A 12,952-nucleotide genomic window follows, 5' to 3' on the forward strand; every position below is an offset into this window, starting at 1 on the left:
CTGAGTAGCACATTGGTAGGCCATGGGGGAAAACTTTGCACTGTCATTGCCCTTACTGTTTTCCTTACATTGAAGGGGAAGTCCATTGTCCCATATTTAAAGAGACCAGCTTGACAACATCACTTCAGGAGGAGAGAGCTGGCTGGGAAGCCCCCCCAGTCACAAACAGCCTATTTCCCTAATCATCTCACATGTCCAGGCAGAGCTTCCATGAGTAGCATCCACTGACTCCTTTGTGGGGCAGTGGGTGTTACACCCATCACACTAAGGGTGGGGCAAGGGTCTGGTAGCCCTTCAGTTAAGTCAATATGGCTGCCCATAGCCTCAGGGCTGCATGGTCCAATGGCTGGAGTCAACAGGACTACCCACTGACTGCCAGGCAGTGTGGCCCAATGGCCAGAGTCAATCAGGGGAGGGGGGTAGTGGCAAATGGGTTACCCACGAAGTTGGCAGGAAATCCACCCAAAACATGCCAAATGCTGCAGGGACACTGGGTAGTCCCTCCCTGGGCTACTTCCTATCATGACTTCCACAGTAGAAGTCTCCAGGCAACTTCAATCTCCCTGGGGTGTCCGCAGGTACCTGTCTGAGCCTCAGTGTTTCCTGCTCCCATGGTTCAGGATTCTGGCTGCTCTACAGCTGGAACCAGCAAGGTGCATCCTTCCTACTCTGCCCAGACTGAGCTAGGCTGCTTCCTTTTATACTGCAACAGCAGTTAGAGCACGCCCAGTAGGGGCAAGAGGGTGTGGCTTCCGCTGCTAAGAGTGCTGTCTTAACCCTTTAGTTCCCAGTGTGGGGCAAGTACATCCTGTCACAGGCACTTTTGCCCTCAATCCCATTCCTGTTCTTTTGTTGTCGTCGTCCAAAGCCATTTAGTTGACCCTTGTGTCATTGTGGACCTTGTCCTCAGTTAAGGGTGAGATCATCACAAGGATGTGGGTGAGCTCACAAAGAACAAATAAACTGGTTCCTTTCACTTGTCTAGCCTTTTCTGATCAGCATTCCCCACTGACCCTCTCCTGCTACACTTCCAGCCCTGCCCTACCCCCTCTTCATTTTTTCTTTTGTCTCCCCAATTGATTGACCCCAATTTCTTTTTAATCCTTCCCCTTTTAGTGAAAGTATACCTTTTATTGTCTTAGGCAGGCCTTTTTCAGGGACTTTCACTGTTTACCCTACGTTTATTATTATCTGTATTAGATAGTAACTGAAGTCCCTGTTATACACTGTAGACGAATATAGTGAAAACACAATTTTTGCTCCAAAGAGTTTAGAATCTAAGTACGTTAACACTGGAGGTTAAACAGACTGATCCCTTTCACATACAGTAAATTAACTTGTTAAAAAAGAGTTAAGTAAAAAAATAAGATTCTAAATGTTGATGCCAGGTTTATAAATATTTAATTTAGGAAACTTACTATTCTGAAGATTCTTACCTATTTTACAGTTGACTTTTATTCTTGTGTTGGCAACTTTTTTGCCATTTTATTTTTTTCCATTCCATCATGATAACAGAATGGTTTCAAAACCAGTTATTTTGGCCCCCTCACTCAATTCTTCTTCCTTGGTACAGGTAGCCCTCTACGAGGAAGGTGGGATAAATACTTTCATCCAAGCTGCAGGTGCTGAAAGCCATAAAACTTTAGAATGTGTCCTTTTAAAACAGCTGTGAACCAAAATGATGCTAGTAAACTGAAACACTGCCGTTTTGTTTGGCTTGAATTTTAAAATAGTTTCATGAGGTAGTTGAGCCTGAACCGATCTGGATTTTTTTTAACTCTATGATGTTGTTATGTAGTTGCCACAGGGGGAGCATATGTTAGCTGCCAAAAATCTAAAACTAGATCCTCAGATGTTAAACAGATTAGATTAAATCGTAGACTTCAGCTCTAGTAGAGGCATGCACAACATTCATCAGAAGCCTGAGACTGCTATGTCCTGGAAAACTTTTTCTAAAGAGAGATTATTGGCTGCATTAGAAGACTAAACTAGGTCACTTACATTCATACTCTGAAGTTTCTAAGCACCTTTATAGAACTACTAAACTGAATATTTTCAGGTTCTAAATTTAGTGGAGTGTGGCAGCAGTCCTTTAAGGGAAAGCTGCAAATGAATCCTTTAACCAAATAATCTTCTAAAAGCACTAAAATACCCTCATATTCCCATTGATATTACTGGGCACCGAATATAGAAATTGACATCTGATTTTTTTAAAAGTCTGTTAAAATAGTCTTGACTGTAAAAGGAATTTTGAGTCGATAATGATATCCTTATAATTTATGCACAATATTTATTATTATTATTTTACAGAGCCAAGCAAATTGACAGGCACTTTACAGAACAAAAAGAAAGACAGGGTCCCTCTCCTGGGGAGTTTATCATCTAATCTGAGATTAGAATGAGAGTAATAAACAGCAGAGGAGGGACTGAGGAATTAGCCCACACGTTGCAGCATAAAGATCGCGCTGTTACACTGTTTGTGTTTGTGAACATCTTGATTGCTCAATTAAAAGTGTTTATTTAAAATAATTATGGTTATTGACGCACTCTTGTAGGCATCACAGAAGGGAATCTAAAGGAGGAATAGAATGAACAGAGGTTACTTAGTCGGTGGAACAGAATCAGAAGGTTATTGCCTGAGAATGGGGGTGGCATGGAATAAAGACACTGACATGGTTGTGGTAGAGTTGGATCAACAGGACATCAGGACTGGCCTCATTGGCAAGTGGAGAGGGTAGGTGGGTGATATGAAAGAGACTGGGCTGTACATGTAAGGGGAGAGCAGAGTTATGTAGGGCCTTGAAGATGAGGGCACAAATGTTATGTTTGAAGTGTTGGAGAAAGTGAAGTCAGTGGATTAATTCAAAATCTCCTTAAGTCAATAGGAGACTTTCTTCTGCCTTCAGTGGGCTTTAAATCAAGCCCCCAAAAAGCAGAAGTCATATTGCCAGGTGGTGAGGATAATTTTACATTTTTGATGGACTGGAGGAGAGGTATGGTATTAAAAGGTGTAAGTGGAGATAGAGACTGGAGGTGATCAGAACATAGATGAGAGCATTAGCCATTGGGGGTAGAAGGTTGGATCTTCAAAATGTTGTGGAGAAAAATAAATCAGCAAGATTTGGACTTGGCCTGGATCTGTGGATGAAGGTGACAAAGATGACCCGCAGGTTACAAGCCTCACTAAAAGAAAGTTAGTATGTAATGGATGTTTCTACCTGTTCTTTTCTGTAGCACCCATCGCTATTGTATCTAGGAGCAGATTTGTTGGCTTATAAGTAAGGCTAAGATTTTGTCATGGTTATTTTTAGTAAAAGTCATGGACAGGTCACGAGCAATAAACAAAAATGTCACAGACAGGTCACGGCTTCTGTGATTTTGCTGCTGTGGCTCCATGGTTTCCCCCACCACAGTGGTGGCTGGGAGCTGTAGGGTTCTCCCTCCACCCACAGTGGCTGGGAGCTGCAAGGTGACCATATTTCCCAAAGAGAAAATGGGACACCCCAGCCGCTCGCCTGAGGCATCCCCCTAACCCTCGTGCGAGGCTGTTGCCAGTCCCTGGACTCCTGCCAGGGCCCCACTGGCTGTCAGCTCCAGAGTCCTGTAGCCCCTGGGGCTGAAGCAGAGAATGTCACATGGAGGTCTCTGGAAGTCACTGATTCCGTGACTTCCATGACCTCCGTGTCATAAACATAGCCTTACTTATAACCAATGGGTTAGTGGTTACACTTCAGTTCTTAATGGAGATATGAGTACATCACAAAAAATCCCCTGGCAAGAGGCACCCACATTTCCTGGCAATCTCCACGGAGAGGCCCAGGGCTGAATTTGCAATGAAGACTCAAAACTCCCTCAGAAGTCCTCTCTTCTAAATGAGGGTTGAGGCACATTGTCAGAACAGCATGGGGAAATTCACACTGCCACTGATCATGTACTACCTGTTCTGCTAATAAACAGAAAACTTTAAAAGGGTAAATCTAGCAGCATTAAAAAAATATAAACTCCATATTTTATTTTGTAACACAGGTCAGAAACATTCTTCTTGCTAATTTTTAACAAGAAATGTAGGCATTATAGGTGATCTAACTTGTTAATATCAGAGGGTTAATATCTAGATTTTACTATGTAGATTTTACTATGTTGCTGTATCTTGTATACTGTCAAGCAGCACCATGTCGATTAAATCACACTCAAGAGAGCGTTAACCACAAAGTTGTAAGCATTCTTGACAGGTCATCCTTGCTTGTGCTTGGTTTCTCTTGTATAAAGATTAAAAATCTTGTCACAGATGGTAAAGAATGAAGTACTAGCAAAACCATGGAGCATCAATAACTCATAAAAGGCACTTAACTAAAGTGGCAGAATTCAAATGTGAAGCGGTATACATTAAAACAAAGTAAGACATAGTAATGTACTGTACAACAGACTCTTTAAGGATTGAATTCAAGTACTAATTGACAAAGATTGTCGTCTCTGTGATGAATATGTGAGGTTTTTGTGTTTAGTACTGTACTGAGTCAAGGCAAATAAAGTAATTTGAATTTTGTTCCATTTGCACAATGGGATTTCCTAAATATGCCTTAACAGTAATATCTGAAAGATATTGGCCCAGAGTCTATTTTATGGTTGGGCTGATTTGCACTGCTCCTCTAGAAAGCAACCCTAAATCTGGCAGATCGAGACATTAGAGGATTTCCCCAGTATGGGGGACCCTGGGGTGATGTTGTGGTGCCTACTCTACTGCCTCATGCTGGTTGCCAGTGAGGGAGGCCTGGCTAGGGAAAAGGAAGAGCGGTCAAGTCATCCTGACACTAGGGCTTATTCCTGCCTGCGATAATGTGCCTTACAGGCTGTTGGTAGTTGGTGTAAATTAGAGCAGCCCTTAGACTGCTCTGACTTGTTCTAAGAACTGGCCTGGGGCCTGGAAAGCCCCAGGATCAAGAGAGCACAAAGTTAGCTCAGAGCCACCTGCATACACAGCCTTCCACGCTTCCATCAAACATTCTTCAGCTGTACTGGAGAATTGGGGTCCTTATATCTACTTTGCTTAAAACCTTTAAATCGAAACAATTTACACATACAGGAAACACTGCTGAAGCACAGCGCTGCCACCTCGGGGGTAATAAATGATAACTGTTTCAGTGCTTAGTGTCTCACAGCTCCTGAGGGTCCTGTGCAAAGTTAGACATGCTGGGCCTCAGGCAGATTTCTGTAACCCACATAGCAAATCACCTTTGTAGGTGTGAACATTTGGCAGCTGGATGGGTTAGGGTTGCTTGTGATTATAGGAACACAGCAAGATTTTAGCGTTTGGGGAGGGGTTAAGGCACTTGTCTCCGCTGAGGAGGGGCTGAGGTTGATCAGTATATTCATCATTACTGGTGGGACTGGCTAAAAGGGTTACGTTTTGTCTTGATTAGGATTTAAAGGTGGAATGTTTGATGGCGTTAGCTAGCTCAGTTTAGCCAACCTCTTCTGAAACTCCAGTCAAGACAAGGCAAGTTGTATTTTAAGTAGGGCTGTCAAGCGATTAAAACAATTAATTGGCCTGTTAAACAACAATAGAATACCATTTATTTAAATATTTTTGGATGTTTTCCACATTTTCAAATATATTGATTTTATTACAACACTACAGTGCTCACTTTATATTTTTTATTACAAATATTTGCACTGTAAAAAAACAAAAGAAATAGTATTTTTCAATTCACCTAATACAAGTACTGTAGTGCAGTCTCTTTATCATGAAAGTTGAAATTACAAATGTAGAATTTTGTACAAAAATACTGCACTCAAAAATAAAACAATGTAAAACTTTAGAGCCTACTTGTTCAGCCAATCGCTAAGACAAAGAAGTTTGTTTACATTTACATTTGATAATGCTGCCCGCTTCTTATTTACAATGTCACCTGAAAGTGAGAACAGGCATTCGCATGGCACTTTTGTCGCTGGTGTTGCAAGGTATTTACGTGCCAGATGCACTAAAGATTCATATGTTCCTTCATGCTTTGACCACCATTCCAGAGGCCATGCATCCATGCTGATAACGGGTTCTGCTAGGTAATGATCCAAAGCAGTGCGGACCAACGCATGTTCGTTTTCATCATCTGAGTCAGATGCCACCAGCAGAAGGTTGATTTTCTTTTTTGGTGGTTCAGGTTCTGTAGTTTCCAAATCGGAGTGTTACTCTTCTGAGACTTCTGATAGCATGCTCCCTGCCTCGTCCCTCTCAGATTTTGGAAGGCACTTCAGATTCTTAAACCTTGGGTGGAGTGCTGTAGCTACCTTTAGAAAGCTCACATTGGAATCTTCTTTGCATTTTGTCAAATCTGAAGTGAAAGTGTTCTTAAAATGAATGACATGTGCTGGGTCATTATCTGAGATTGCTATAACATGAAATATATGGCAGAAGGCAGGTAAAATCACAGAGCAGGAGACATACAATTCTCCCCCAGGGAGTTCAGTCACAAATTTAATTAAGGCATTATTTTTTTAACGAGCATCATCAGCATGTTTTGGTTTTGAGTGCAGTTACACTAAAAAAAATGTAGATTTCTAAGTTGCACTTTCATGATAGAGATTGCACTACCGTACTTGTATGAGTGAACTGAAAAATACTATTTCTTTTTATCATTTTTACAGTGCAAATATATATAATAAAGAATAATATCAAGTGAGCACAGTACACTTTTTATTCTGTGTTGTAATTGAAATCAATATATTTGAAAATGTAGAAAAACATCCAAAAATATTTAATTAATTTCAACTGTTATTCTATTGTTTAACACTGCAATTAAAACTGTGATTAAGCGTGATTAATTTTTTTTAATTAATCAGGTGAGTTAACTGCAATTAATTGACAACCCTAATTTTAAGCTGATTGTGTTGAAACTTGGGAGGCACTCTAGGCTTTATTGCTTTACCAGTTGGGCAAATGCTAAAAGTACAACTTCCCTTCCCTTGATGAGAGTTTTAGAAGATGATAGATTGAGCTAGCTAACATGATCTAACTTTACAGTCTCTGTAAAGACAAGGCCTTAGTGAGCTAGAGGGTCAGGAAAGGTTTTGGTAACTAGGCTGCTATAGTTCCCATTTCAAAGTAATTGGAAAAGGGGGTGGGGGGCGGAGAAGATAGTGATTTTGTGCTCTTTAAAAGGTCATGGTAGGGTCTGATTTTTTTTCTCAGTACTGATGCCCACCTTCCAAGCCCTATTTCAGTTCTTTTTCCCCTTGGTTGAACCAGCAGCAGTGACAAGAGGTTGCGAGATTTCAGGAGGCCATTGGGTAGAAAGGCTGTGTGCACGTGCTGCGAAGGAGTGCTTCACAAATAACACATGCTTTGGCCATCTCTGATCTGTGATTTGGCATGGAAATAAAGCATATCATATAATGAAATGTGTTGCATATAGTTACACACCTGCATCAGATAAACCCAGCTTACAAAGCAACTGCACTTTTTGTGGCATGCTGTGTTACCTGATGAAATCAAGTAGGCTGTTTTGTGTTTGAATTTGCTTGCCAGTAATTGGCATAAAGTTCCAGCTCCTGCCTGTTTTATAGAACTGCTGGCGTCTGCTGTTTGTTGGAAATGGACTAAAAAGTTCGGACGTGCCTGTGTGCTGGCTGAATTTTTTCTCTGTTGGCATATAAGGATTGTTGGAAGCTTTGTCTGCTTTTAGCCGCCATGCTGAGTGTGAATCAAGTTTATACACCTTTTGCGAACTTTCTTAAAAGTTACTTTTAGAATGGATGTAAGCAGAGTCAGGATGAGCTCCACCCTGACGTCTGGTGGTGAGGTGTGGCAAGTTGTGGAAAAGGACTTCAGGGGCTGATCTCATTTGCATAGGCACACCCACCCCGCCTAGAATGAGGCCATAACTGCCCAGATGGTCACTTTGGCTGTTGTGGGATCCCCAGTGTCTCTGTTATTGGGGTGGGAAGAATAAATTATTATTACCCTGATTATGGGAACTGTGCTTGGAACTGTACTTGGCCTTTTGTTATGATGGAGGGACTCACCATCAACTAAGTAGCACTCGCTAGACAAGGGACATGGGTTCCAAAACTCTGTGAATTGAGAGAGGCTTGAGACAGGTATTTGTACCTGGTGGTGTGGGCTCCTTTGTGAGGGCCTGAAACACCCATTGCACCTCTGTCTCTCTCCATTGTGGAATGTCAGAGCTAATTTTGGGTCTATTAAGAGTCTTGCTACAGGTACTGTGCTGAATTCTCTTTGGCCTTATGGTGCACCAGCACTAAGGCTCCCACTACTATGAGCTGGAATCACTGAGCACTGTGTCAAGTAGTGGGGAGCTGGAAGAACTAGAGTGCAGTGGTGCTGTTCGTGGATAGGCTGGCGGAGTGTTCGTGAGCTGGCGAGGCAAGCTGTGCAGGGTGGAGCCGTTTGTGAGACGGCAAGCTGAGCAGAGCTGTTCGTGGGACGGCAAGCTGTGCATAGCGGAGCCGGTCGTGGTGGAGAGGAGCTGTTCGTAAGACAGCGGAGCAGAGCCCTGTGGAGCAGTCAGCTTCAGGACACTTAAGGTGCCCCTTACCTCTTTCCCTCCATACACAGGCACATTTTAGCCAGACTGGGGAGCAACACTCTGCAGATGAACTTTTGAACTCTGGGGCTGGACTTTTTGAACGTTGGGTGATTTGTGGATTGCTGGACTCAAGAGACGTTTGGGTTCTGGGACTCAAGAATTCGAAGGAAAGGATGTGGCCCAATTTTCTGGGGTGGGTCTTTGCTCATGGTTTGGTTAATGAACACTAGTTGTGGTGTTTCCCCAATTTAATGCTGATGTCGTTTATCTCATGTTATTAAAGATTCTCTGCTACATTGAGACTCTGTGCTTGCTAGAGGGGAAGTATTGCCCTTTGAGGCGCCCAGAGGGTGTGTAAGATTTTCCCAGGTCACTGGGTGGGGGCTCGAGCCAGTTTTGCATTTGCTTTGATGAGAGGGAACCCCTGTGTACTGAACCCGGCCCTTGCTGCTATCAACTTGGCCTGGCAGAAGGGTTACATAAGCATTGATTGCTATCATCTGTGTGACTGCATCTGACCACTTTTGTTTTTATGTTGCAATTGTATGATGATCTGATTGGTTTGCTGATATTTTAATGCCACTGTCTTTCAGACTGGTTTTGTAAGAGACCTCAGTGAAGTTCTACCTCTTAATAAATTTACATTAAATTAATAAATAAGCAAAACATATGGTTACGGAGCCTTTTACTTTCTCTCTAAACTCACTGCACTTTTCTGTGGTCAGCTGTGCAATTCAGTGGGAATTTTCAGACACTCAAGGATTGCACTGATCCTTTAGAGTTGCATGAAACTTTTATAGGGAGACCCACTCCCTAATATAACATACCTGAAACATGGGCCAAGTTCATGGAGCAGTTCACTAAGGGTCACCAATGAGTTTTGAACAAAATACAGTCAAGTTTTACATAAACCTGGGCTGAATTTAAGTAAATTTGAGCTTTTATTGTCGTTTTAGATGGAAAGCAGAAAAAATTGTGTGGCTTTACCTGAGGATTGATTTGCGGCAATCAATGCAGCGGTGGTCGATTTAAAGGGTCTAGTGAAGACCCGCAAAATTGACTGCGGATCGTTCTCCCATTAATTTCTGTACTCCACCAGACCGAGAAGCGTAAGGGGAGTCGACGGGAGAGCATCTCCTGTCGACATAGCATAGTGTGGACCCCGCGGTAAGTAGATCTAAGCTATGTCGATTTGAGTTACACTACTAATGTAACTCAAATTGCAAAGTTTAGATCAACTTTCCCATGTAGTGTGGACAAGGCCTGAGTTTTGACTGACCCACCCCCACCCAGACACACAAACGGAGAACAAACCACAGGTGGTACGAACCAAAATGTTAAGAGAAATTGCCAAACTTGGCCATTCCTTTATAAAATGAGTGCAGCACATAATTCTTTCTCCCTCTTTTTGTTTCCTGCCTTCTTGGCAGAATAATGTAACTTGCTTAACATCTCTCCATCAGCATAACAGATAGTATACCATAGTTAGACTCATCAGGATTTATATGGAGTCCTTACTGCAATTTAAAACTGACATTGGATCATGTTATATCTTTCTCTGCTAGACTGAAGAACCCATTATTAAGTATTTGTTCCACATGTAGGTACTTATAGACTGTAATCAAGTCACTCTTTAACATTCTCTTTTTGTAAGCTAAATAGATTGAGCTCTTTGAGTCTATCATTAAAAGTCATGTTTTCTAATCCTTTAGTCATTCTCATGGCTCCTCTCTGAACCCTCTCCAATCTTTCAACATCCTTCCTGAATTGTGGACACCATGTCTCCTCTCCACTGATTCTCTCTCTTTAATCCAGTTCCCCCGCCCTCCCACCCAAAAACAAAACAAACAAACAAATTCAAATGCTGCAGCATAAAGCATGTTGATGAAATAAGCATACATGCTTGTACAGCTATATTCCCTGTTATGTTCATAGCATAGCCACAGAGAAGTTAGATTAAAAATGTAAATACTCTCACTGAAAGGTTGCAACATAATACTATTTTACTTCTTAGAATTCAGAATAACACAGAATGACAGTTGCCAGCTTTGACAAGAAGACAAAAATCAAGCTAATCCCATTTCAAAACAAGGCCAAAGCAAGCCAATCCCTAAGAACCCCAACACTCTATGGGACTAGATCCCCCTGGCGTGCAGTCTAGGACAGTGGTAGGCCAGCTGTGCATCCCTGACAGTCTCCCTCCCTTGCCCCTACTTGCTGGGAGCCAATCAAAAAAAAGAAGCTACAAGCCAAAAACTAGCCCACAAGCAACTCACAAGCCAATGAAGCCAAAAACTAGCCCAATTTCTGCATTTTTTTTCACAGGTTTGGCATGTCTGCAGAGAACCCAAAACAGAGAGCAAAAGAAAAAGCTACTCCCTTAGGCAGTGAGGCACAATTCACGCTACCTTGCTGTAAACTGGTTCGCTCCAGGTTGACTGGCTATTGATTGGCTCACATGACCCAGATTCCATAATTTCCTTCAGAGCCACCTGCAAGCAGAACTAGGAAACCCCTCACAATTAAAGTGACAACTTGTCATTTTTAACCAGTTTCCAACACACCACCTTCCTTTGGTCTATCTTTAAAGTGATTAGGGCTAGATTGTCCCACAACTATCCTCATACATCACTGCAAATAATTCCATTGAAATCTTGGGGTGACTCCAGGAATAAAGTCCTACTCAGCATGAATAAGGGTGAAACAAATTGGACCTTACTAATGTTACTGATTAGACAGACAAGAAAATATCAATAACAAAGCTAGCCTTACCATCATATTTTCTCCTTCACAGTTATCCATGATGCTCATTATGTTTTAGATGATGTCAGAGTAGGAAATAACAACCTTTTTGCCATTCAAAAGAATCTGTGACTAACTCTGCTTCCTGACCCATTGTTTAAGCCCTTCTGCCTCCTCCCCCTGAACAATCTGATCCACAGTTCCATTGCATTACTGAAAACAGTCAGTCTCCCTTAGCTTCTCTTTCATTTTGGAGAAATTAGAACTTAATCCTTTAATTCATTAATGTCACTTCAGGGATCCTTTTAGCTAAGCACAAATAAACAATGAATTTGGTTAATTCAGTAATTTCCAATCTGGGATTGGAGTGACACCTTCAAAAAGGCTTGAATAAGTTTCACATCAGCTTTTGAACTGCCCCACTGTTTGGAAGTTTGCCCATCATTACTTCCTAGGTGATCTGGCATGATACAAGCAACTATTAAATGTTAATCAAATCTCAAGTTGAACTGAAGTAGAGATCCAGTAATAGGAGATCATACCTTGTAAACGAATTCAGCAAGGGCGAAAGAAGGTAACTTGTTGCCTGGTGGATTACAGTAAGAGTTCAGACTACATAACTGACTAGTAAAGGTGAAGTAGCTATAAGATTGTGACATAAATTTCCCAAATTGAATACTACTGGTTGAGCGCCTTTACATGAACTACTACACACAGTAGAGGACAAGGCTTTTTGGAGTGCCAGGAACAGGTTTCAAGCCTTATCTCTTTGTATGTGGGTGATTTTGTATAATAATTATGTCTGTGTGCAGAAAATCGAGTAATTATAGAGTGGTGCCCCACTGTTGGATATAAATTCTTGTGAACCTCACAAGTATAGGATATTTGGTCTAATAGGAAAGCAGGGGTAATATGTAAGATACCAGCTTTATGCAAGCGAATCATGTTTCTAACTACTGACTGACCACAGAGAACAAGAGCCCTACTAGTAGCAAAATTAAAGGAGATCCTCTTTAACTTAAATGGTAGACATCTGTGTTTTTTGAGACATGAGGACTAGAGTTTTAGCCCTATCTTCCAGGTTGAATTAGTTATTGAATTAGAATTCCAAATATGAATTAGTAATTGTCACAGTGGGAGTTGTGAGTACTGGCAGGTGGATTGTGTTAGCTTCAACCAGGATATAAGAAAGAATGGTGCATCTCTCTCATCTGAGACAGAAAAAATGAGGGACTGGGACAGAAGGGTCTGGAGGAAAAAGCCTAAGAATAGCCAGCCTTAGGAAGAAAACTGTGATGTTTGTATCTTGTTGTTTGTTACCAATAAAGCCACATTTCAAGAATGGGATAAGCTTATGGTACCTATTGGACCAGATTCTCAGTTATTTTGGTGAATTGCTGTAACTCCATAGGTTTAACTAGAGTTATGGCTAAAGATCTGGTACCATGTGTTCAAAGCACCATCAACCGTTTATGATATGAGTGAAATCAGTTTTAAATATGCAGTACAATATATGGAGTCCCATTATGAAACCAATAGCTGACAGTGGATTATACAGCTAGAGGATGTGGACAACAACATCAAGACAAATGACTGAGTAAAGTTAGGGATGTAAAATACAAATGATTGTGAATCATCTTGAGTGGACTATCAAATTCTAAATATGG

This window comes from Eretmochelys imbricata, chromosome 2, assembly GCF_965152235.1.
Source record: "Eretmochelys imbricata isolate rEreImb1 chromosome 2, rEreImb1.hap1, whole genome shotgun sequence".
Classification (NCBI taxonomy): domain Eukaryota; kingdom Metazoa; phylum Chordata; order Testudines; family Cheloniidae; genus Eretmochelys; species Eretmochelys imbricata.